This window comes from Corvus moneduloides, chromosome 5 (genome assembly GCF_009650955.1).
Source record: "Corvus moneduloides isolate bCorMon1 chromosome 5, bCorMon1.pri, whole genome shotgun sequence".
Classification (NCBI taxonomy): Eukaryota; Metazoa; Chordata; class Aves; order Passeriformes; family Corvidae; genus Corvus; species Corvus moneduloides.
Window position 1 is genome coordinate 17,765,353 of NC_045480.1, and position 25,973 is coordinate 17,791,325.

Consider the following 25,973-nt stretch of genomic DNA (forward strand, 5'->3'; position numbering starts at 1 on the left):
GACTAATTTATTGTGTGCATGTGAGTCTCTGAGCTCCTTGCAATGATCTTGGTCCCAAGAGGAATCATCTGCATCTGCTCCTTTCCTTTCAGGATACTGTGAGCAATATAGCAGAGAATGTAAGAGCTAAGTTTGTTCTGAGCAGATTCATTGAAAAGAACAGGTTTCAATAAGCTAAACTTAAAAATAGCTTCAATAGTGTCTAATCTGTGATTCCTGCTTGGCGCTGATAATTAGGATTAAAAAAAATAAAAAAGGACAGAACTAACATGATTGATCTCAGTGAAAACAGTTTTGTTTTGTTATCTTGAAGCTACCCTCAGAATTCTACTTTGCATGATTGCTTGCAGTATTTTTCCAACTTCATTTTTACTTTTCAGAATTGGCTAGTTTGTCTGAGACCCAAAAAACTAGTGAATTCAATTGCCAGCCTAGGAATAAGCTGCAAATTAAACTTCTCACTTACTCTTTTTCGCCCATGCCCTGATTGGAGCAAAGCTGCCCTTCTCATTATAGAGCTGTTACTTTTAATTATCCTGTTCCTGTGTCTGCCAGGGGCAGAACTTTACCCCTGGTTGGGAGGGTGGAACACTTGGCACCTCTCTGGTGCTTCTCTTGGTGAGCCAGTTGGAGAACAAAGAACCAAACCAGCTCCGTCTCTAAAAACATAGGATTGGTATGTATGGCTCCCCCAACTTCACCTGAATTTATCACTGCTCAGCATCTGAAGAAAGCAGGCCACAACAGCTACCTTTATGTCTTCTAGCCAAAAAACAGAGACTTACAGGCTCAAGCTGTTTTCTCCCATGTAGGAAATCATATTTGCAGAACATCATCTGTGGGGAAGCACATGGTTTTCCATAACATCCATACGTGCACTGCTCCTTGAACATGAGGAATTGTACGGACAATAAAGTCAGGTGCCCTCTGAATCCTTTTTCAAATAATCATTTGGAAAGCAGACATTTTTTTTATTTCCTGCTGCAGAGGAATCCACCTCTTTGCCCTCCAGCTTTTATTGCTCATTTTATTGGCAACATTCCTTTTCCTCCTAAAGTAAATTTCTGATGTGGATTTTGTATTTTGGATTCATCCCTCCTGCAGACTCTTACCTGATTGAGTTATTTCGATCCAAAGAACTGAACAGAAACTCCCTGATGGTGATAGGCTGAAATTCCTCTGCAGTTTTCTCTCTGGGAAATGATATTAAAAAAAAAACAAAGAAAAAGAAAAAAATTAAAAGAAAAAGAAATAATCAAACCAACATCACTCTGCCATCCCAAACTCCAAAAATAAAATAAAATAAAATAAAATAAGATAAAACAAAATAAAATAAAATAAGAAGAAACAAACCACCTCAAAACCAGTGTCAAATGCGGGTCTCAAAAGCATGTGTTGGTTCCACAGTACAAAGTCACTTTAAATCTCCTAGTCCCTCGTTTCCACTCCCCAAGAGGAATCAAACCAAACAGAGAACTGCTTACATTGCCAAGACCTGGGAGCTTGTTGTAAGAATAACTAGTTCTTGACATTAGAAATTACTCTGGTTCAAACATTTTTTGATCTTTCTTATTAGCCCTGTGTCTTGAGAAATAAAAATATGATAATTAGAAAGTACATAATTGGGTTCAGGGTATTCTGTGGTCACCCTTTCTGGCTCTGGAGATAAAGGCACTTTGAAAGATTATGCGTGGATATCTGGAATTTATTCTGCACACTCTGTGACATGACAGATCTTTTTTCTTAATTACACAGCTATCAGTCTAACACCTGTAGTTAACCATTCTGTCCTGAGGAATCTCTTCTGATACCTTTTATGCTGCCACCAGGAACACAGCAGCAAAATGGCACGTGGATGCTGAGATATTTATTGCCACAGACACAGAGGCTGCCTTGAATCCCCGCAATGGCCACCGCGTTCCCAGTGCTTCCCATTTCCGAGGGTCTGTCTGGAGAAGGTGCCGCCACACTTCAGAGGCATTACGGACTGAAAGCTACAGTGTTACAAACTGTTCGGAGTGAAATAAGGGTGCCGTAGCCAACCCTCACGACTTCTAATCAGATGGTTTTGGGAGCCGCCCTTGGTGGCCCGAGCAGCCGTGCGCATCCCCAGAGCTGCCGGTGCCCCGGGGCGCCGAGTCCCGTCCGTGCGGCCCGGCCCAACCACGGCTCTCCCTTAAACCTCCGTCCGGACCCTTGCTGCGGCAGTGAATCACATGCAGAGGGTTTTCCACAAGCTGGGTTTATTGAGCTATATTACAGGAAAATATAGCTCAGACAGCCCCACTGCAGCCAAAACAATCTGTCATTTTTAATTCTTCCTGTCACCTCATTAGGTATACAGCTAGAGTGACAGTAAAAAACCTACAACAAGAAAACACCAACAGCAAAACCCAGAGTACAATGTTACCACGACTCCTGCTCAGAGTTTAACATAAATATCAAGGCAGCAAAAGATTCATTGACCAAACATATGTGACTCAGTGCTATATATAACAAAGTGACATGCAGAATGGTCTCAATAGGCATATAAAGCAATTAAAATAACTGTGCTTCAAAGCATTGTACTATAACATAAAAGGTCATCCCTATAAACATGAAAAATATGACTGTGGTTTTTTCCTACGTACAGACACACTAATACCTAGCTAGAAGTTCCATTCTAAATGGTAATCTTTAAAAATCTCTGAAAAAATGCCATGTCCTGTATCATTCTCCCTCAGACCATGTCTTTTCATCAATGGTTAATATTTTAAGTGAACACAATACGAAACATTATTGAGGCCAACTATATGTCAAAAGACAATACTGTACTAACTACAAAATATTTACCCTGTGCATACACATGATAGTGAAGGAAGCCCTGGCTAACCTTCTGTGAAAATGAAAAGCCTTTCTTTTTTCCTCCTAGAGCTCACATTAACGCATTAAAGTTGTATTCCAATGGAGACTGCAGAGAGTACATTTTGAGGACTCTGTTAATTTTTGCAGTAACACTCTGAGTTTGTGATAATAGTGTTTATGCACAGATGTAAAGAATGTGCTGACAGATTAAAAAGGAGTCAGCTGGTGTTTGCACAGTGTTCATTTTTATTTAAGGGGAGAGAAAAAAGAAAGGGAAAAAAAAAAAGTACTACACCTGGCCATGAACAAACAGCTTTTACAGAAGTGGAAGTAGTTTGGCATATTGCAACTCCCTAAACCCTTCCTGCATTAATTCAAAAATTCAAGTTACGGGCACATCAGAGAATCACAAGGTTTTATTTTTACTGCAATTAGAGAATTCACTTTGACTGTTTTTCCTACCAATATTAAAAGGAATCTTAGCCCAGACAGCATTATTAAGTAAGGAAGTGTTAAAAAAGAATTGTCATTTGTTGCAGACACAATCCTCACTCTGGAGACCCTTCTTCCTTACATATTTAGGCTATACACACATTCCAACTGTACTTGGAATGCTGTAATACCCCTAGAGGTGTCTTGAAGGGTAGTGAAGGTACAAATGTAGCATATGGCAATAGGTATCTGCTGTTCCTTAATATGCAGTTATAGTATTTTGAAGCTAATTGATGTACTGAAACCTCACATTCTACAATTCTGTAGCATGGGAAAAGATGACAGGTAATGTCATTTTCTGTCCAACCGATCAGAGTGCCCTGATCAATACCTGCAGAAGTATGCAGCAGCTATGTCTGGAAGAAGCATACTGATTCAGGTAGAAAAAAAGAAAACATGAACAGAAAAGGAGAAGCAGCAAAAATATTCAGTTGGAAGAAATATTACTTTGGAAAGCTGAAGCCTGCAGAAAACTTCAACTTCACAACAGACTCCACAACTGCAATGGGTAACCTCTAGCAATGCTTCCCTTTTCTGAAGGATTTGCCTTTCAACCTAATTAGAGCAGGAGCTGAGCGATCAGATATCCCTTGCTCCTTTTGAAAAATGACTGGGAAAACTCTATGTAATCAGGAGGTATTTAGGATTTCCATTGACTTTCAATTTTCTTGGTTCATCTGTTCCTTTTCAGAACGTTTGATGCTAGTCTGTTCTAAACTGTATGTTGAATTTGCTTTAATCAGATGTCTTTGTAACAGGCATTAGGTCATTTACTGTTTGATTTTTTCTGTGAAAATACAGGTTTTCTTAGTTTCAAAAGTATCCTTTGAAGAAACCTGTCATATTCCAGGTAGAAGAAAAGAAAATAAAAGAGGGAGAAAGAGAAGAGTGTGAGGGAGGGAAGCAGGGAGCAGTCCTGTAATTCTGTTCTTGCCCCACAGCGGCGGTGGGGAATTGTGGAGTTGTGCTCAGTTGTGAGTGGCGCTCTTTTGTACCCAACACTGCCCCCACAAGCTCCTTTGTCTGGTGATCTGGGCTCATGCACTGAAGTTGATTAGCGTAAGCAGAGCTTAATATTCAAGCAGAAAATTAGATACACTGGTAAGTGCTAGCTCAAACAAGTGCGCCTTCTAGTTTTACACCTTCTATCCATGGACCCTCCCACAGCTTTGCTGGTCTGGAACTCTCAAGCCCCCTTCCTCCTGTTCCATATCTGTTCCTGTATTTGGAGACCCAACCTTAATGTCATCTTAACCCTCATCCTCAAATTTTAACTCCTCATCCAAACCCACCTTTCTGCTGGCCCTTGCAGCCACCTGAAACTCCAGCCTCTTGAACTGTCTCCATAAAACCAAAAGTCCTGCTTCTCACAAAGATATTCTAAGTGACACATTTAATGAAAAGCCACTTAACTAAGGCTCTGTGGTGAGGAGCAGAGTCTCACGCAAGTCAGTGAGTATAGTTTGGCTCAGGTAGGCTGACTTTCTATTCAGAAGGGCAAGTCTGTCTCCAGTGCCTGCAGAAAGAGCCCAGGGTAAATATGTTCCTTAGCTCCTAGCCTAGCAAGCCTCAATGAGGTGACTAAAGTCAAGTCTCTGTGTATTTACCTTTAAAATTTATCTTGAAAGAGTATGTTAAACTAGAAAAGTTTGCTGCTATACTTGGAAGTGAGAACTTCTATGGAAAGTCTCTGTCAAAGAAAAATATAGTCCCCTCTAAAAGACATATATCTTCTTTTTAGAGGGAATTCTCCCGTATATTTAAAATTCAAAAATAGTAGTAGGTACTGAACACCATGATAAAACAAGCCATAAACCATCTTGAAAATCTATTTTAATTGTTCTAATACACATTTCTAAGATTAATATCTCCTTACTTGGATTATGAAGCAGTAGGAGCTGTGGTACTGTTTGGGACATGGAAAGAATAAATTGTATAATGCCAAAAGAAAAGGTGCTGAGGTAGCTGGTAATTGACAGAGTTAATGAAGTATGTTAAGCAGGTACAATATAGATGAAGTTGTCCCCTGCAGGGTGATTGGCCACTGGGGAAATATTGTGACAGTTGTCTTTGTGTTAAAATAATGTGGTCCTCCTTCTTTGCCAGATCCTATCTGCAATGAGAGATGAAAGAGGTCTTGCAAGGATACCCAGATCCTCCTGCAGCACGTGCTGTGCTTGACTCTGGCAAGTAAGGAACAAGATGAAGCGGAGGTAAAGAGTGTAATGGCTGTCTGTAAAGCCATTAGGCTGTTTCCTACAACCCACACATGAATTACCCACTGTTGAAAAGTAATAATTTGACACTGTTTTCTATAATCCTCCCTCATACACTACAATGCACTGGTGCTGTCTGGGGATGAATGGGAACTGAATTTGGCCTGCCAATTTTTCTGGAAGTTGATTATTTTTAGATATTGTTTTAATAATTAGCTAACTAGCTCCCAAAGAATACAATGGATTTAGACAGCAAAAGATGGTTTTCAGAGTAATATAGATTTTGTATTATTATCTCCTCCTATTGTATGTGAATATTATCATTGAAACAGCAGAGAAAATATCAAATGGAAATAGAGCTCAGCCTCTCAATTATACTAAGCTGTGTGGTCAGCATTGGTTCCAAAAGAGGCGTATAGAGCATAGAGTAATGAAAAATCATTGATACCATCAGTTTGGTGTCTGAATAATCTATTGTGCTATTCCAGCATTGTTCTTACTAAAACCATCTAAGAAGGTGAGCTAGCCTTCCTTGGCCATCAGATCTCAAAATACCTGAAGCTTTCTTGATTCCCTCAGGTGCTGACAGCATTCTCTGTCATGGACACATGAAAATTATACAGTATTATATTTATTGAATTTGAAACTCTTGGTATTTTCATAGTTGATATTTATCTGCTTATAGTGGAAGTGAGTTAGGTGTTATTGGACCTTTGAGCTTTTCAATGTGGTTTTATTCTTGTCAACATGTTCTAAATCCAGGAGTCCTTGTCAGGGTTCTTAAAGAGAGTGATGTTTGGAGAGAGAAGTGATTCTCAGCAAACCTCTGACTGAGAGCATAACCTAAGAAAGTATTTCTAAGCATTACATGGCAAACTATTTTCTAATTTTCAAAATATAGTAAGTCAGAAAGATTAAATGGAAACATTTGTTCATTGTAGGATTTAGGTTCAGAATTATCATAATCTCTTTCCCCAGTCTTTCTTACGGTCCTAAGATTTGTATAGTCATTTGTCAGTATGTTATCCAGAACAACAACCTGGACACAAGAACATTTTCAGCAGAGCTTCTTACCATGGGAATTTGAAAAGCACTTCCTGAAAATTTATCACCGATCACAGTTTAAAATATTTTTGTGCCCAAAGAATCTCAGGTGGTGCCATTAAGACAGCATAAAATACCACAAAATACCAGGAGAACAAACCAAGTAGCAATTATCTAATGCATTTTTCTGGTATCCAGATCTGCCTTTTGGGAGTGCTAACTCAATAAATAATCACTATACATAAACAAAGTATGGGCTATAACTCTCAAAAAACTTAGAATTGTCTTCAAGGTGTTTTGCTTTGTTTGACAAAATACTCTTTGGGGATGTACTAATGGACAATGCTAAAGATCCAAAGAAAGGTAACTTGATCCATTTGAAAGAGAATAGAAGTCTGAAGCAAACAAATGCAAAAATATGCTGGTACTCACTCAAAAAGTGCTGACTTCCTGCTGTAGGTCACCTCACCAGCCTACCTTGTACTACAAAACAGGGTAATTAGAATGTGCTGATTCTCTGTGCTAGCAAGACTTTTCTCTTTTCAACTCTTGTTTAGGACTAACCAACAAGACAGACTATGGTGTGTGTGGGGTAGAGAGTTTATATCTTACAGACTGCCTTAAAAACAAGAGATACTACAAAACCCCACAAAATCAGATCAACCAAAGCACTCCTAATCTATTAGTAATAATTAATAAACTCTGAATTTATATTTTCTATCTCAAGGCTTTGTACATGTATCCATCCACACGATACCACTGTTATTAACTACGGCTGACACGGGTTCAAACTGCATGTGCATGACTGAGATAGTCAGATGCTCAGGCTGACAGCTGATACAGTGATATAGATACGTTGTATCCTACACAATGCAATGCATAAAATTGTCAGGCATAATAGCCATTTCACAAAGACTAGCCAACGCAAGAGACTAGTCACCTCTCTCTCCCTTTCATCTCCTCACTAAATATACTACCTTTTCTAAATCTCTGTGCAAGTATTTGAAGGGCAGCAAGTCTGAGCCAGTTGTGAGGGATTAATTGAATTTACAAGGGGATTGCTCTGTGTGCAACATCTCAATTAACTTACTTGTTAAATACGTAATGGCACTTGACTGTTAAGTTGTGAAGGAACTTGTTAAATGCATATTGCTACTTATTTAAAGGATATGGTCTATGGTCTAGCTAAATAATTAGGACTCCAAAGTGTGTAGAAACCTAAACAGTATAACAGGCGAGGCTAGATGACAGAATGAGCCCTACCTCTTTGTTCAGATGCTTTCATCTATTTCACAGTACCTGAACAAGAAGACATTTTTTCTCAGATTTGAAACACTGCTGACCAAAGATATGCGGGAAGGAACCAACCATATTCAGATGAAAATTGTCAACTGTGATGCAACTGTGATGAAATCTGCAAAAGTTTGCTTTTGGTTTGAGATTTGGTTGTTTAGCTTTGGGGTGTTGCTTTGGGGTGGGTTTTTTTATGGCGTTTTTTGTTCTCTTTCTCCAGTTAATAACTTTTCAGATCTCTGCTGAACCAAGCAAGAGCAGAGGTAAGATACTGAATATATTTCTTGAAAGAATCAACAGCTTCATGCTCCTCCTAAAAGGTACTTTTTTATTTGTCTTTTCATTCCAAAAGTTTCCCTTACATCAGTAGCTTCCTTAACAACAGGGATAACTGAGCTTGAAAGGGTTTTGCTCTGAAATGTCAATGTTGTTTACTTCCTCTGCTCTTCATTTCAGCATTTTGGCCTGAGTTTTCAGATCTTGGTCTGTGGGAATCATAAATCATGGGGAATAGATACATAGAAAGTGAAATAGTATGGTCCATCTACTTAGTTTTCAAGGAACTTGGAGTCTATAGCTCCCTAGTTGTCAGCACCAAGTTTTTGTGCAATCAATTTTTTTTTTTTTAAAGGAAGCTAGACCCAAAAAAAAAGAAAAAAAGGGTACTACACCATTATCTGTTTTCCCCAAAGTTTGAAGAGTATGTTTTGATCTGTAGTTCTGCTTAGGAGCATGTCTAATTTTAATTAAACCAAACTGTTACAGAATGTACAGGCTACAAGTTTCAGTTTGATTCTCCCTTGGTACAGACAATCTTATAAATACAGTGGCATCTCTCTGAAAGAGACAGACTCTCTAACCTCTTGTAGAATGCATAAAATCCTGCACATATGTCATGTGGCTGCCACCTTACCTTCTCGTGGGACAGAAACTCCTGGCAACTACTTCAAAACTTCAAAGAATGTGGGGGGGTTATGAAGGTTTATCAAATAAAAACAAAGCTGTACATTGTTTAAAGCATCATCCAAGATTCTTCTTAAATGATAAGTGCTTTCCTTAGTACTTAGCTTATGCTTCTCAGCTGGGTACAGGGAAACTAAATGGAAGAAAAGGAAGAAGTATTTTCCCTGTAGATTGTAAGAAAGACAATGCTTCTGCTTAAGAAATGACGTTGCTTTAGTGGCTTTTGCTCACTCACTTCACATGAAAAAGATCAGGGAAGAGTTTTGCAAAGTTATTGGGGCAGTTGCAGAATTTTCTGTATCTGGAACTGGAAAATGTCTTTGCAGAAGATGGAGGCTGCTTTTTGAAAGGCCATTTTCAACAGGTGATAACTTGAGTAGCAGGAGCTCTGCCTCCCCCAGCATGACTGTAAGCAAGGATGGCCCTTGACACTGCACAGGTTTCTCTGAAGCCAACAAAGCTGCACCTGAGGCCAGGAACTCCCACAGATGTGATTGCAGAACTGATGGTTACAGTCTGGCTGCTATTTTGCGAGTGTCTGACATACTTGCCTGCGTGGGTTATGGTCATCTTTTACATTTCTTCATGTGCAATCAACACAAAGGGAGTGGAAGAAGAAAATTTCACTCTCACATGGAAACAGAGGCAAGCATTGAAAACACAGTGCATTTCAATAAGCCGTAATTACAAACACAAATTCATCTACTAAACTTGGGCATGCAATTAGTAGACTAATTATGCTGTAATTGTAACTGAATACCAAAACAGATGACCGTGTGCCAGCCTCCATCCCACCCAGTTGTCTTTGTGTCATCGCTCCTACGCACAGTAGTGCCTATGCTCTTGTGTATCTCCTACTGAAAATAGGAATTCAGCAGATGGGTAAATGCTATCAGTTTCTCACTTAAGTCACCAATTCTTCCAATTTCTATATTTATCAAGTCAGCTTGCTGTCATAATAACTGTGACTGAGACCCTGTTGTGATGTGTTGTCTCAGCAGAAAGTCAGCGATGGTCCCCAGCCCAGAAGCTTCGAGTCAAAGAAGGCGCACTTTGGAGAGGCGCTGCTGTCCTTGTTCTGTATACAGGAACCTTATCTATGGATAGATAAGAGGTGTGCTGATCTCCATGGGTATCGAGGTACCTAATTCTCTCTTGCACTGACAAATTTTGCAATATCAGCCGCTAATGACGGCTTTTACCAAACTTGAGCTACTTGGTTGAAGTGGCCATGTTGGTTGTACACTCCCAGAATAATCAGTGTACTGAGTCACCTCCACCAGGTGATTGCACGTGGGGCATGGCTGAGCAGAGAGGAGCCTGGCTTACTGTGCTGGTGTCAGTTGGGAAAGTTCAGGCCTAAATTAGTCCTCTAAGGACTTCACCCAAGATGAGGCAGTTTGTAGCAAAGAGAAGGAATATCAACCCCAAGCCTCTTGTTTCTTAACTTTCAGCAAGTTAACTCCTTATTTCATGCGGCTTTATGTAAGTTTGCCTAAAGTTTTCTGAATGTACTGATGCCGTGAGCAGTGTCTGAATGTCAGTATTTTGATTACTGGTAATATTCATATGTTTCAATAAATTAATTTAGCTAAGAATAAAAATACCTTTTTATACAAGATCTCCCAGGTTTTGGCAATGTATTGATTTTATGTACTTAGTTCAGTGAAAAATCTGTTGGTTTAAGCTATCTGCCATTAGTTTCAATTAAAATATATTGATCTGAGTAAATGTTGGTTAGTAAGTGTTGCCTGACTGTGAAAAAATATTTGCTTAAGCAAAAATTGTATGAGTATTTAGACATGTATTTTAGGCTGGGGACTCCCCTAGCATCAGTAGAACTGTTCAAGTATCAATAAATTTCTCTAAAAATAAATGCAAATATTTTTTCTGAAATTAAAAAAGCTGATTACAGTAATATTGGGACTGGCATGCATATTAATTCAAGTAAACTTGTTTTTGAAAGAGTAAGCATTCAGTTAGGAATATTTTAACATGAAAACACTGAAAACTCAAGCTCTCTGTCAGGAAACCAGGCTTTCACATGGAATGCCAGGCTTTCTTCTTTACCACAAAGCCAAATAACCACAAACCAATAATAAAATAATTTTGGTAACCATAGGTAGTAGGAAAACAGGTAGTAGGGTGCAGGCTAGGAAATGCAACTGTTTTAAAGTACTATATGTACATTATTCATGGGATTAATTTTAATTCAAAGCATCAAAAAATATACATAGAAATAAAAAGTATGCAAGCAATAAGGCTGACACACCAGTCCTTTATTAGTTCTATAAAGACTGGAAGCCCTTGGGACTCTGATCTGCAAGCAGAAGAGTAACCTCCCCTTGGGATAAAAGATGGACATGCCTGCTTGACTGTCCTTAACGACCTGCACTCACACTTAGATGCTAACTCCCAACACTGCCAGACAGAGAGCAGGTTACATCTATCCCACAGTGGTATGCTTACAGCCATGCAGCAATTCAGCTCTAGGGTTCAGATTAAAAAACTCAGGAGATCTGGAATGGTAGTTGTACATTATTCTTCAGAGAATACATACATGCTGCCCATTTGTGCTGCTTACACTAGAGCTGTTTATTTTAGAGATGCTCTTTGTCATAATCTCATCTAGTTAAGTTTAAAAAAAAAAAAAAAATCCTGGATAGAAAGTAGCAGTTTTCTATCTTTACAGGTTTGTCTGGGGGAATGGTACTTCCAAGTTTCCCTCTTTTCCATGTGTGGGTGTGTGCAGAGAAATAAAGTATTCATAGGTTTTTGTACCTGCCACCTGTCCTGTATTTCAATGGCACACTTTGTCTGGTGGAAGTGCCTTGCCTGGGATGGTGTATCTGTGTGCGTATACTCCTTTCACACGCACAAGGAGACTGACAAAAGCTCCAGTACCACCGTGAGGCACTTTCTGGATGGCAGGGGCAGTAGCCAGTGCCACAACAGCACAAAGTTATGGCCCAGTGTTCAGGGTATCACACTTCAGGCAGGCGCACACTCTCATTTCTTATTTTACCTCTCTCATTTCCTCATTCTTTTTGATTGTTAATTGGAGACTTGAAAATAAAAATCTCTTTAGCTGTGTGGTCACAGTTGTTGGCCAGAGGTTCCTGTAGTTTAGGCCAACTGTTTCCATAAAGTTGTGGTTTTAAATGAAGAACACCTACTCACTGCCTTCTACAAGTTGTTCTCTTTTTTAAAATCCTGTCGTAACAATAGTTAAACCCCATTACTACATCCTTGGATATAGAAATAGAAATTCATACCTGAAAATGTGATGTATATAACTTTTACATTGGGATAGACCTCTAGACTCTATGTCACATAGCAATTATAACAGCCATTACCCTGCAAAAGAAAAAACTATGCAAGTGTGAAAATGGGAGAGGAAATCCAGGTGCATTCCTACAAAGGAATGTATGGATCAGTAAGCAAGTCTTGGGGCAAGACAGGGCATGAAAATCAGCCACAGCACTGAGCAGTCAGCATCAGACACAATACTTGATTACCAACTGTTAAACAAAAGTAAGCTGAGAGCTTCATAAACAAAGAAAAACACAGATAAAAAGCTGAACTAAGGCACCTGGTTATCCAACACCTTTTCCAAGCCTGGGACACTAACGAAACCCTTTGCTGATTTCCTTCAACTGTAATTTTAATTCATCATCACAGAGTGGAAACAAAGCAAGGATCATTCTCTTCCTTGATGTTCATGTTTGCTTTTATTTATTAATGTTCTCAGACATTGCCAGTCTTCCTAAACTGGCAGAGGGATTTGCATCAGAAAAAATCTCTACGGGCTTTTTAACCCAATAATGTTAAGAGATTGCTTCTTTCCCATTTAAGTGCTTGTTTACCCAAGTGAGTTAACACTGCAAAACCAGAAATCTTTCAAACAGGCATTTCTGATTTAAAATATATTTAAAATATACAGGGATCTTCCTTCTCCCTCCCCCATTCACCTCAGTGGGAGTTTCTGACTGAATAATTAAAGACAAAGTTATCTTCAGAGGTTGAAGAATTAAGTCTGCTTTTGAAGCAGTGAGATAATGGGTACCCAAGAACTCGGAGAACAAAGTTGCTTACAGCATGATCCCAGTCGCTTAGGGGGTAAGTCTCAGAGACACAGAAGCTCTCTCAGCCAAAGCCAGCCCCAGTATCCAAAATCCCAGGAAAACACAGATGACAGAGCAGAATACAGAAAAGCAAGAATACTTACATTATAGGATTTGCTTTAATCCATATCTTAAAACTAGGTCAGATGACTATCAGGTAAGCAGGTAAGAATGAAATGAAGAACAGTAAGTGCAACAAATAAGAAAGAAGGGAATCAGTAAAAGACAAGGTGACGGAGCAAGGTGAAGAAAATACTGTACTAGGCCTAAGCAGCAAAACATGTGCACATTGCTGCTGGGAGTTTAATACGCAGTACTACATGCGTGAGTATAAAACTCAAGAAAGGTATCCCATAAGGTAATAGAGATGGCATTTATGTGACAGATTTATTGTATTTATTTTTTTCATGTTCACAGCAATAATACTTTGATGACATCTATACCAGTTTCAGACCAGGAATACCGTATTTCCTGACACTGTTCCAAGTAATTCATGGATTATATTTTGCCCAGCAAGCTGAGATGACATAGAGTAGTCCAATGTCCCATTTGCTGAGCTAAGGTTAGGGCACAGAAGTTCTGCAAGGTAAATCAGTTGTGGGATCATCCTGCCTGTATCCATGAAAGGTATGTATTTTACTAGAACTCCAGACTTTATTTATTTGCACACATTCTTATATTTTTCCTAAAATTTCAAATTCTGGGAAAGTTTTTCCTAAAATGGAGAGAGCAGAGAGTGGGCAAACATTCATGAGAAAGGAGAAAAGTTATTTACAGCGAAGCTGAACTCAGTCAGATAATTGACTGTTCTAATAAATGTTTGACTTTTCTCACCCACTTTCTGGAGAGAGATTCAGGCTTAAGAAATAAAGTCTCTAAATTAAGAAGCTTAATAATTTCTGCATTTAAGATGACTTGGTGGCTTGTGGGAGTGCTTAAGGTTTATGCTAGAAATTCCCTTGCATCCCAGGGATCAAGAGTAGAAGCTGATAAGATAACTTGAGGCACGGGAGCAGCATGTCTCACTCCACTGGCTCTGTCTTCAGAGAACATTAGAAGCTGGCATGAGGATGAGTCTAGCTCTCTTTGAAAATCATAAAAGAAAGCAGACAGCTACACTATACTGCTTCTAGTTACTACCACACACTCCCCTAAGCACAGAAACCCATCTCCATTGCTCCAGTGGCTGTTTTCAGGTTTCTTCATCATAGTAGATTCATTGTCAGACAAAGGAAAAGGAAAAAAACTTTGTCCTAATTAGTAGTGATTACCAAATAGCAACATACCTGTAATGGAATCACAGACGCCACACTGATAACTGGAAAAGCCATGAAGATTTCTGAAAGGGATATATTTGGTCTTCCTGGCCTTCTATGCTCATTCCTGACAAGCAGTGGCAAGTGACCAGCAGGCAGTAGTTGACTTCAAGGCAGCTTCTCTGTGACTGAATAAGGAAATGGGATCATACTTTTACTGTGCAAACCTAACCTAAGGACCAGCCCAACTGAAAAGACATTTTCTGAGGGCAAAATTCACCTGTTCTATGATGATATCTTGGTATGATACTCTAATAGTATAACTACATTGACTTGTATTCTTCTTTTCACCCATTTTAACCCCTAAATCCTTTCTAAAAGGGCAAATAAACAAGAAACTCCCACAACACTATCCCTTCTGTTTTAGGATTTTTTTCTGAAGATAGGGAGAATAAGAGGGAGAGGAGATTTCAAAGGCTTCTTGCACCTGTTAGACCACCCTGCATTGCACCTGTGAAGCTGCTTTTCACACAGCCTCTCTGCTCACATGTGGAAGCAATATGATAAGTGCAACGGCAATGTGCGTTATACAGCTCTGTTACTTAGATACTGCATTTAACTAGAGATACTTATTCCCATCAATTAATGGTTAGCCAGTGTGACTGAACACCAGAAAATATTCTCTGTGAATGTTTGTTTCAGTTCCTAGTGAAATTTGCCTGCGATCACATTCCTTCTGCCTACACTTCTCACAAGCGAGCTATTCATTAGTGTTATGCTAGGCCAGGAATATGCACTGAAAATGGAGCTACTCAAAACAATTCCCAGTTCAACATTTAAAAAAAAAAAAAAAAGGAAAGGGAGGGTGGAAATTTAGTCTGCATTCTGAGATATGAAAAGAAAAGGAGTGAGAAATAAAAATTGAAAGTGGTTTTCAAATTTGTCACTATGGCAATGGCAAGTTTCTAAATGGCAGAGATTGTGAGTGAGTAGCACTGTCTTTTGTGCTTCTCTGAAGTAGGGGCATCACAGCAGGTATTTAACAAACTAGCCCCTAAAGGTGTCTGAGGTTATCCAGGATGTTACAGGTTTAAGGCAAAGGCTAGAAGTTCTAAAGTGAGCCACAGGCATGCCAAAAAGGAAGTACAGAAGTTATGTTCCCTATTGTCTTCCTTCCTCTTCTGTCTTCAGACTGTAACTGCTTCAGGACATAACTTCATGTACATGTGCATGTTTCCAGATAAAAGCAGCAGAGGCAGACAAAAATTATACTGTGGCTGAAAATAGTTGATCAAAATGGTTGAACAAGTACACTTACAAGGGTATCTTTATCTTCAAATTATTAATAAAATGTCTGGGAAGGAGCTCCAAGTTTCTTTCAGGAGGTTTTGTAACCAAAATTTACCTAAAGAGTTGAAAATATATGTCAAGAGGAAGAGATGTAGGAGGAGCTTGGCAGCAGCCCAAGGGTTAAGACAGCTACAAAAAAGCATCCAGGAAGGTGGTAACACAGCAAACACCTACTCAGCAGAGTGTTTAATGCCAAAGATCAAGTTATGGCATGTAGCTGGTAATATTGCTGAGGTCAAGAGGCTGCAAACTCTTTTATGATGGGTATCTCTATCTTTCAGTTTCGTATATTTTGACTTTACACTCCATTTTTCTGTCACCAGGCCTCATGGTAAGTGCCTAGTTGATGGCTATTCTGCTTAGCCTTTAAGAAATAAGGGTAAGCCCCTGCCAGCATTTCTGTGGTTTCTGTTTCCTGTGTCAGCAAATAACTCTGAGTAACAAATGCATTCCGGAAAATCAGGGTATGTTCATGGACAATTTGCAAACAAAAGAAGACTCAAAAATTCAATTAATAGCTGGCTTGTTATGAATTATTATCTCCACTTCTTCTGTTTGCTGCTCAGCAACTGTGTGTGGCCACTCAGGCCAACGCACACCCCCAAAAACATGAGACGAATCACTTCTGACCTTGTTCTTCCTATGACCTTATAGCACTGGCTTGCAGAAAGAATATGTGTGTACAAATATCCTGGCGTAACTTCAAGAGCGGTTCAGTAAGTAGTTCACAACTGCTGACCATCTGGCTGTTAGATCTAAGAGGGATCTATTAATGATAGAGCTAGAACAGTGCCAAGCTGCAGCAGAAACTGCATGACCAAAGTGCATGCAGGCCACCCTTAAAACCCTGACAGAAATCATTGCAATTGTTTTATCCACCCGTTTACTCAAGTAATGTCACATTATTTCTCGTGCCATCACATCCAGAAGCACTTCACAGGAAGGAGCTCCATTATTTGATAGTACAATAATAGGCAGCCTCTAACAGCTTTAAATCTGAGTTTATGTCTTCATTATATACTGGAAAGACAAATTTTTGTGCATTCTCTTGCTCCTTCCTGCCCTTTGAGATGATCAAAAGCAATGAAATAGACAGACATAGGTGCTGTTAACACAGTGACAAGCCTCAGGTAGAGGCAACATAAATTAAATGGGGCTCTGCATTGTAGGATGGTTTTACCGTGCCCTTGCTTAGCTTAAAGCCTCGTAGAATAAGTTTGTGTCATCCAGCAGTTTTACTGCATTGGCAAAATATGCAATAAGCGAAGAACAAAGAGCAGGGAGGGGGAGATACATGAATATATACAGTTTATGGGTCGATTTATGTATCATGGAAGCTGATGTACAAAATCTATACTCAGACATCTCTCCACTCTTCTATTTTGTTGGTGTCACAAAAGAAATGATCCCGAGGGATTTGCCAGTATCATCATGCGTGTCAGTTTATGAAGGTCTTTTCATTTACTGGAAGCAACAAGAACTAAAAGCTGTGAGAAGAATAAAAAAAACGTATTGCATTGACATTGTTACCAGTTTTGCAAAACACTAAATAGTAACTTTGAAAATAAAATTTAATAATAAATTTTGCATTTTCCATTGAGGAATATTTGGAAAACTGTCCAAACACCCATTATTTCTCTTATAGGTACATTTAAATGTATTTGGAATGAGTATTGAGTCTCAGACACAAGAATAAAATACATTTTCTAAATATTTTCTCATTTTTTACTACTGGCCTGATTGGTCTAACTTAAAATATTGCCTCTAAGTATTTTTCCCTCTTATGCATGCTTCCAATGAGCAGATCAGTCTATGAAATTTAGGAAGTTGATCTGAACTGAAGCCAGTATAAAAACATTTTGAGGTTTGCCCATCACTGCTTACAATGCTGTTTTGAAAATAACCCCAAGGCTATTTAATTAACCATTCATTCTTTTAGTCTCCCAGCCCAGGTAGATTAATACCTATGCTGCCTATGGATCAACGAGTTCTGGAGTTTCCTACAGATTTGCACAACTGTAGTTTAAAGCCATTTTGCCTTAGAAGGAAAGAAAGAAGCAAAGAAAGAAAGAACAAACATATTCCCATGAGGAACCTTTCAGGGATCAATTCATAAGCAAAGGAAAACATGCTATTCTCAGCAAGGAAACAATGTATTTTTTTGTCTGGTACAGTGATTAATACTGTGCTATAGCTGGAGCCTATTTGAAGGGCTCCATCAATCCATGTAGACCAAAAGCTGACCCACTTTAAATTCTTAAAATATGGTGAGAATTGCCCTCAACACTTTTTTTCAAATTACAGGAGTAAGTGGAAGCTATAGAATTGCCACCACCTATCTCCTTCACCAAGAAAACTGAGTATCAGTGTTGAGAGCATTCAGAATTAGTGGCAGAAATCCTAGAGCTCTGGGGGAACCAGCTTAAAAATCTCCAAATCTCAGGGTACATGGGGACCACAAAGTATCATGCTGTTGGGTTTTTTATGCATACAACAATTCAGAAGAAGGATTTTTTTCCCAGTCTTAATTTCAAAATCCCTAACAAGGTTGTGCCTGTCTTCTGGCTTCGAGGTTCATAAACAGATAAAAAAGCAAAATTTTGTCTGCCTGTTTCTGTCTAGCAGAAGTGGTAATGTTTTTCTGGAACTGATGAAATAAGTTTGATATCTATAAGCATTTAGGAGCTCAAGGATTACATTTTAGATTACAGTTAGTAGACTCAATCCTCAGCCTTGAGCCTTCCCCCTTCCACATTAAGATGAATGTTTCTTCCACATGGAGATGAATATTTGCTGGTGTTCCTGGGTCATGACTCTGAAAAGGACCACATCCTTGCAGGTGATGTTTAGTCAGTAGCCCGGAGAGTGCTTGATCTTAGCAGATTAGATCCTTGAGCTCTCCTTCAGGAAAGTACACATACAGATTCTCAGATGGTGAATAATCTTGATGGTGTTGGTAGAACTACTCAGATATGCAAAGTCACATTGGGATGTTAGTGGGTAGGGGATCTTCTGAATAAATAAATTCATAAATCCTCAAAGCAGAAGAAGACTGAAAAAAAAATTTAAAAAATCATCAAAATCTTCAGTCAAAATAGATAAGAATCTCATTTTTTGTATCTAGTGAAAAAGTGCATTTTACTGAAGACAAAAACTGAATTATTAATATACGGCCAATAGCCAAACATAAGATAGAGTGTATGCTAATTTCAGAGTTCAAATAGGCATTTATGATCCTAAATTTAGCCTCCCATTAAAAAAAAATACCTTCGTCAAGCTGTTTAAAAACACATCAAACCCTTTAAGAGTGAAGCAGAAAAAACAGGGTAATGTCTTCAGTCTCAGAAATCCAGGCAGCAAAAGGGCAAGCAAGCAATGCCTCCACCTTCAGCATTACATGGATAGAATGCAGTAGGAGCAGTGAACCACCCATCCCACCTGATGGGATGACTAACAGATAAAGTTAGCAGGGCTGATGACAAAATAAAATCCTTAATATAATATGGAATAGATGAATAATAAGACAAATTCTTAGGATCCAGAATCTGGTCAAAATACCCTGCCACAAAACAAGATGTGAACGAATGGGTGGGTAACTGCACCCCAGTTCTGCAGCCTGGGTGTGCATCTGGGCTATACCCCTTGCTGTCAGGCTGGGACTGAAGGAAGGCAGCAAGCAAGGCAGCAAACAAGGGTTACTTGCTTCTGTGCTCCAGCATGCATTGGTCTGGTCCCTTTGATTCATGAGTGTCTCAGATTTGTCTTTTCCACCCTCTTGGGAACAAAGACTTCATGCTCCCTTTGCTCTCTTTTTCATGTGAAACTCATATGGTGCTGTAGGACTCCGTCTTCAAAGGATTTAGGGCAGTTTACAGCATCTATATATCAGGCCCACAGCACTTTGAGAATTGGGGAGCTTAGGCTTATATGACTTTAATGTTCTCCCTAGATATGGTCCTACACTGGCAAAATGCACTGAGGTTGACATCACCTGCCTGTAGTACATAATGAAATTCATACCTGAATGGCAAGTACTTTAAGTGCCTTTTTTGTAGTCTATCACCAATGATTTTCTCACTCTAGTTATTTCTTATTTCTAAAACCTTCATTATAGAAGCAGTTAAAAAATAACTTTCTCCTTTTAAAATGTTGATTTGTTTTTCTTGCAGAGAATGTGTTGCGAAATGTCAAGGTAAGCATTAGTTAAAGGGCTACTACACCATGCCAGCAGGAGCAATTTACTTCTTATGCATATATTCCTGAACATTATTTTGTTCCCTTTCTTGTTGTGAATGGGAACCACTTCCTTACAGCAGCCGAGGGCTTTCCTCCCCCCTCTCCTGCCCTTTCTTCACCAGCTCAACAGCAGGGGCACATTGAGGGCATGGGCAGTGGAGGCACTTATAGCGGATCTGTACATTAAGATAGAGTTGCCCCAAAAAAATGCAGTCAGCAGGCATCATTTCGGTCTGAAAACTCAACATTTTCTGTGTGTTAAAACTGTATTAAGCCATTTAATTGTTTTGTGATTACCAGAACACTTACCTTGTGAGGATATTAATTATCCAAGTGTAAAAAGACCAATTTTTTCTGTAAGGAGAGAGCCATTCTTTTTTCTTTTTTTTAAAGTTATTCAAGTTTATTTTGCTCATTCCAGCTAAATAGATCCTGCATGGGAAAGAAGAAAAAAAAATGGGTCTAAATGCAAATTAACATTACTGTTTAAATATCACAGACCATTTTCTCTGAGCCCAGTTACAATAACTAGTAATTATAAAAATTGCTTGCCTTGGGCTTCTGGCTAAGCCAATGCTAAACTTGTCCTTTTATTAGATCTGTCAGACTGAGTTAATTATCTTTATGATAATAGATGTGCCTTACCTCAAACAAAACAAATACCCTTATAATTAGCTTTTTTGTTAGAATTTTAATTTATTTATAAAGACTGTTTGTTTTGTTTCTTTTTTTGCTTTTACAAAGAAGTTTTAACAGGTTACTAGTCAGCTTAGTAATGTTTAAGAAAAAACAGACTCGCTAGGTAGACAAAAATATTTTGTGGCTAACATTGTCTCTCACCTAGCCACTGTGAAATCTGTTGGGTTATGTGAACATGCAGGTGTATATTTGTGGAAAAGACAAGGGAGAGGGAGAGAGGAAGAAACAAGGCATGTTCTTTTATTCCAGAAAGTTTTCTCTAAGCTGATTTTTGTAACAGCACATTAACCAAATTTAATAGTGAGGCATACTAGCAAACACTAATCCTGGCTGCATGTTTTCTTTTGAATCCTTTTTCTGAAGTCAGAGATGAACTTTCGCTAGACTACTGAAAATAGAAAGCACAGTCTGGTTAAATATATCTCTGTCTCCACAAAATCCCTTTCAATCTTTCTCTCTTTCTCTCTTCTTTTTTTTCTTCTTATCTTCCTCATATATTCTCTGAACTGATCCTGCAAGCCCTCCAAGCAAAGCTCCTGGTAAGAATTGAGGGCTTGCAGAATGGGGTCTGTACTTTATTCAGAAGTTCAGATGCATTTATTCCACTAAATAAAAAAATGTCCCTTGTGCATCAGAACTATCTATTATTTAAAAAAAAAAAAAATCTCAAAATTGGAGTTGGTGGGAAATGCAATCTACAGATTAATGAATTAAAGAACATGGTTAGGAAACAAGCACCTTATGTATTATTTTAGTTCTGTCACACTGATAGGATCCAGATTAGATTTGTCAGATGAAGCCTGTTTAAATCAGAGTCATGGAATAACTTCTTTTGATCTGATTGTCCCCATGGGAGTAAGGCAGCCCTATCTGGAAACATTGTCGGGGTCTCAGGTCATTATTATTTCCGTCAGAATTTGAGGTCCAAGGATTAGTTGAGGCTAACTAATACTGGTTTATCATCTTATTCCCTCTCTATCATATCTTGTTTGCTCTGTACTGAAGTAGTGGAACAGGCTTGATATGCAACAAATGTAAGGAAATGTGGATAAAATGTGGTGGCAATTACGGTAAGAGGAGACATTTCCAATATTTACTAGTTTTTCAATTAATAAAGTAATTTGAAAAATAAACAGCTTTGCAATGAAATGAAGGCAAATGCAGCTGTTTGGTAATGAAAAAACTCAACCCGTTACTATGCACCTTGTGTAAGCATGCAAAAGGAAAAAAGGACCCACTTGAAATCAACAGAGATACATCTTTCTGCTCTCTATAACTTCTATATGGTATATAATTTCTATATAACTAAACTTATAAGCTCCTCAGGAAACACTACTAAACAACGGAAATATGCTATTAAATGAAAATAATAGCTAACATTAAAAGCAACCCAATACCAATGTATTTCTGTTTGCAACTAAAGAATCTTCATTTATTTTTTGTAAGTTGAAGTTTTTTGCTGGAAACAAATATTTCTGTGGCTAATATTTAAAGCTATTGTGACAGAAGGTTATATTTTCCTAACTTTGTACAGTCTATTTGACAGTTCTAAATCACCATTAAAGACTGTATGTTTTTTCTATATTTTTGAAAGATGGCAGGAGAAGTGGGAAAAGGAGGAAAAGGAGACAAGAAATCAAAATAGAAAAGAAAACGTTTTATATGTAAGAGTAAGTGAAATATAACAGCCCTCCAACAGACACTCTCAGAAGAAAGGTTTTGTTGCCAGCCCTATTTGCTTGCAGTTCTACAAGTGGTGTTAAATCTACTCTTTAGGAAGACCGAGTTTATAACTTTTTGAGTCTTTCTGTAGTCTTCCACTAAGTCCCTTGCAATTAACAGGGCTGTGTGGCCACTTCTTTTTCTGGCCAAGGAGAGAGGCAAGGAGACACCCATGTCAGCTTTCTGGAGAATCCAGAGCCCCTGGAGCCAGGTCTGTGCTGATTTCCCACGCTAGCTGACAGTCCCATGGGCAGGGTTCCTGCACACACAAAGTCCTAGTGATCCTCCTCAAAATTGAACATAATTTGTTTGCCAGCACTTGTTCTAGCAGCCAGAGAAAGGTATTAGAACTATAGATATCCTCTCCTCCCAACCCCCAATCACAACCAAACTTGGCATTGTGTTCTTACCAATGGTGAAAAAGGACTCTGATTCAGTGCTTCTCTTGGAGTCCCAGAAAACCCTTTGCTGCTGAAAATAAAAAGCTGATCTCTATTTTTTTCTTAGCAAGTCGAAGTGCAATACCACACCCACATTAGCCAAAGTAAGGTGATGCTTCTTCAATCACCCCTCATTCCCAGCTCAATCTCCTGGTCCTTTGCACCAGTTCTGGTGCCTGTCTGATCCTTTACTGAGGTGGTTCAGAGAGCTGGACTCGCAGTAAGTTATTTTCTGATTTAATCATATTTTCTGATTTTTAGCAGTAGCTTATTTTTCTGATTTTCAGTAATTCTCTGACCCTCCTCCCTGTGGCATCAGATGAATGCTGGTTTGCAGGACAGGTGGGACTATGAGGCTAGAGGCGAACTTTGAATCTCTGCTGCTCACAGGTCTGTGACGCCAGGCATTGTTGCCACAGAGCTATGCACCAGCTGGGGTTTTTCAGTGATTGCTGGGATCCTCTTAACCCAAGCCAATATTTTATCTTTCCTGAGTAGTTTCTTAAACAAAACATTTTGATCTATCTCTTTGCCAAGCAGCATAACAGAACAAATACCCCACGTAACACAAAATACTCTAGATATATCCCAGCTTTCTGAACATTTTGAGTTATTTTTGCTTTGCTTTCTTTTCTTTCGGATGTCCTGGTTAGATGAGGAGAATATGTTGTATAAGGATAAAGAAACTGGCGTTAAATGACATTTTTTACTTTATTATTTATGCTTGTACTAGAGTAAAATTCTGAATTTTCTGTGGCCATATTTGTGCTTTCTTGTACAAAAACATACCATAACAGCTCCTGTTCAAGGAATTGATATTTTTCAATGAGATGCTATATTCAGTACTATAGAAACAGAGCTAAGATTTAGATATTCTATACATAACCCGTAATATTAATAGATATTATAAAATGCAGTCTGTTTTTAATAGTCGTAGGGGACTCCACATGAACAGAAAAATATGTTGTGAACTCTCTCTATCAACATAAGCAAAATCTTGTTCCTCCGCAAAATTTTCCAAAATTCTCATTAGTCGTGATTGCATTTGGAAGATTCTGATTGAAAAATAAAGAATTTAGTTTCTGTACAAACTAATGCACAATACCCTAGAATCATCTATTTTCACAATTACATGATCAGTTATATAAAAACAGAAAGCTTCTTACCATTGAGCAGACATCTTCAGGAAAGGTCGTAGCTGTACTTGACTCTGTTCTGCTCTTTTACGAGTCTGATGCTCTGTCACCATCCTGCAAGGACAAGTACACCACAACATGGGCATGGCAGGATTAGCTCTTAAAAAAATTCAGAGTGGCACTTTAATCTTTTAGTATTTTAAAGTGGACTTCAAAATGGAATGCAGACATCTGTTGCATATTTGCTTTACAACTGATGAACAAATCCCTCCCAATATGGATGTTCACTAAAGCAGTGGGAAAAGAGCATTACTAAGTTTGCAAAGTCTGCATCCTAGAGTTAGAAAATGTCACAGTTACGGCTGCAATTTCAACTCCCGCCCCTTGGACAAATGCATTATGATACAAGTTTTAATTAGTTTCCAATCTCTACTTTTCCACAGTATGACTGCTTTACTGGATGGAAGCACAATATGCACCCCTTCTGGCTGCCCGTAAAATATAAAATGATGAAAAATGTTGTTACACTAGCCAAATATTATTACTAAAAACATCTCAGTGAAAGGTAGCTGGTGTATATAAATTCTTTGCATTTGTATGTGCTGTACATTATTGTGAAAGTTACTCTTCCCATGAGAATAGCAGTGTCAATTAGGCTGTCAAGGATGAGCGAGCCCATCATGTGAGCTTTGACAGAATGCTTGGGTTGATTAGCTTCATGCAGTTATCATAGTTTAATATTTACATTTGAGTAGCTAACATTTTACAAAGTCTCATTGAATCTTTTCTGCTTACAGAACTGCATTCATAAATATTGTCTTGAAAAAGAAATATCATCATATAATGTAAATCACTTAAATATGTTCATTTTAATAGGTTGCAGGCATAGTTATCAAATCAATATTAAAGCACCATGTTTCCTTACAGGCAAAAAATGAAGTAAGTCACTCTGATTAGGATTGTTGAAGACAAGGCTGGGTTTCTCATTCCTGTATGTGGTCTCTAGGGCTTGTCAAAAATGAGTGATACTTACTGTTTACACCACTGGGAAAAGTAAAATCTTCTACCTGTGGAAGAAAAAAGGCTGGAAGTGTCCTGTAGGCTAGAGTGCATATCAGGGTCAGCAGTTCGCTTAACCCTTACAAGAAAAGGAAAGATTGACTAGCCCATCTCTTGGACACCATCTCTCTTTTCTTGGGGCACCCTTTTTACCAAGCAGTTCATCTTGGGAACTGGACAGGAACTGATCTTCCCCTTCATGTAGCAATAATGGAATGAGGTGAACATACAAGGAGGTGTGTTATGTACAGGAACTGGCAGCATAGCTCCTGCTTTGCTCTGCAGTCCGAAGGTAGAGCAGGGACCAGCAGGATCTGGAGTGTGCTTTTTCCCAATTCATAAAAGAGATCTTAATTTTTTTAAATGATAGTACAAGGTGTTAAAGTCAGATTTCCTTCCGAATGTCACGTATCGCTCTCAGCAGGGCTTTTAGTTTTCAGTGATTTCTGTTATATATGCCATCTGCTTTCACTTGTGACCTGACCAAATCTGCTCCTGGATGCTATTTTAGGGATGCATATCTTGGACATTGCAAGGTCAGAATTCTAGGCAAGGTACTATCCCTGTGCCAAAAGATAAACACCTTCTCAATTTTCATTTGGTCTCTAGTCAAATTAACCTCTCATTGACTTCAACTCAGGACTCTGGAATTTCACCCAAAATAATAGTTCTAATAAAATGAATGAATACCCAGTATGGAAGAGGATTCACAGATAGAAGCACAAAGGTATGCAGTGTTTTAAAACATTGAATAAAACATACCTTATCCCAAGTGCCTCCTCCACATGGCAGCAAACACACAGACTAGGTGTTCTGTTTTGTAGCCTTAGTTTTCTGAATTCTTTTTCTCTTTGGGTCTTGTTTGTTCTCCAATGAGACTGTATGGAAACTGGATGGATGCTGAGCACCAAAGTGCCAGGCTGTTATAATCTCAGTGTAGACTTTAGTCTTTCCTTGCCTATATCTGTCCATAGCGTGAATGAGGATTGCCAATGGGCTAATCTAAAGCAAAATAGTAAGTCATTTTCCCTCGTGCTGTGACATTGAAGGAGATGTCATGGGTTCACTAAGTGAAGGATAGAGAAGGCTAGTGGCTCCT

General features: G+C 38.7%; 3 long non-coding RNA genes across 3 annotated transcripts; 1 reads left to right on the top strand and 2 right to left on the bottom strand.

Moving 5' to 3' along the window:
* Window positions 1-1,351: 1,351 nt before the first annotated feature.
* LOC116444814 lies at window positions 1,352-10,657 on the top strand. The gene is made up of 3 exons (XR_004240536.1): window positions 1,352-5,549; window positions 8,110-8,209; window positions 9,854-10,657. It is a non-coding gene; the product is annotated as an uncharacterized LOC116444814 (long non-coding RNA).
* A 6,349-nt stretch (window positions 10,658-17,006) lies between these two features.
* Window positions 17,007-20,248, bottom strand: LOC116444770. Its single transcript, XR_004240480.1, has 2 exons — window positions 20,128-20,248; window positions 17,007-18,634 (listed from the first exon to the last, which is right to left on the bottom strand). It is a non-coding gene; the product is annotated as an uncharacterized LOC116444770 (long non-coding RNA).
* A 2,400-nt stretch (window positions 20,249-22,648) lies between these two features.
* LOC116443913 lies at window positions 22,649-25,035 on the bottom strand. Its single transcript, XR_004240098.1, has 3 exons — window positions 24,849-25,035; window positions 23,846-23,929; window positions 22,649-22,710 (listed from the first exon to the last, which is right to left on the bottom strand). It is a non-coding gene; the product is annotated as an uncharacterized LOC116443913 (long non-coding RNA).
* Between the last annotated feature and the right edge of the window lie 938 nt (window positions 25,036-25,973).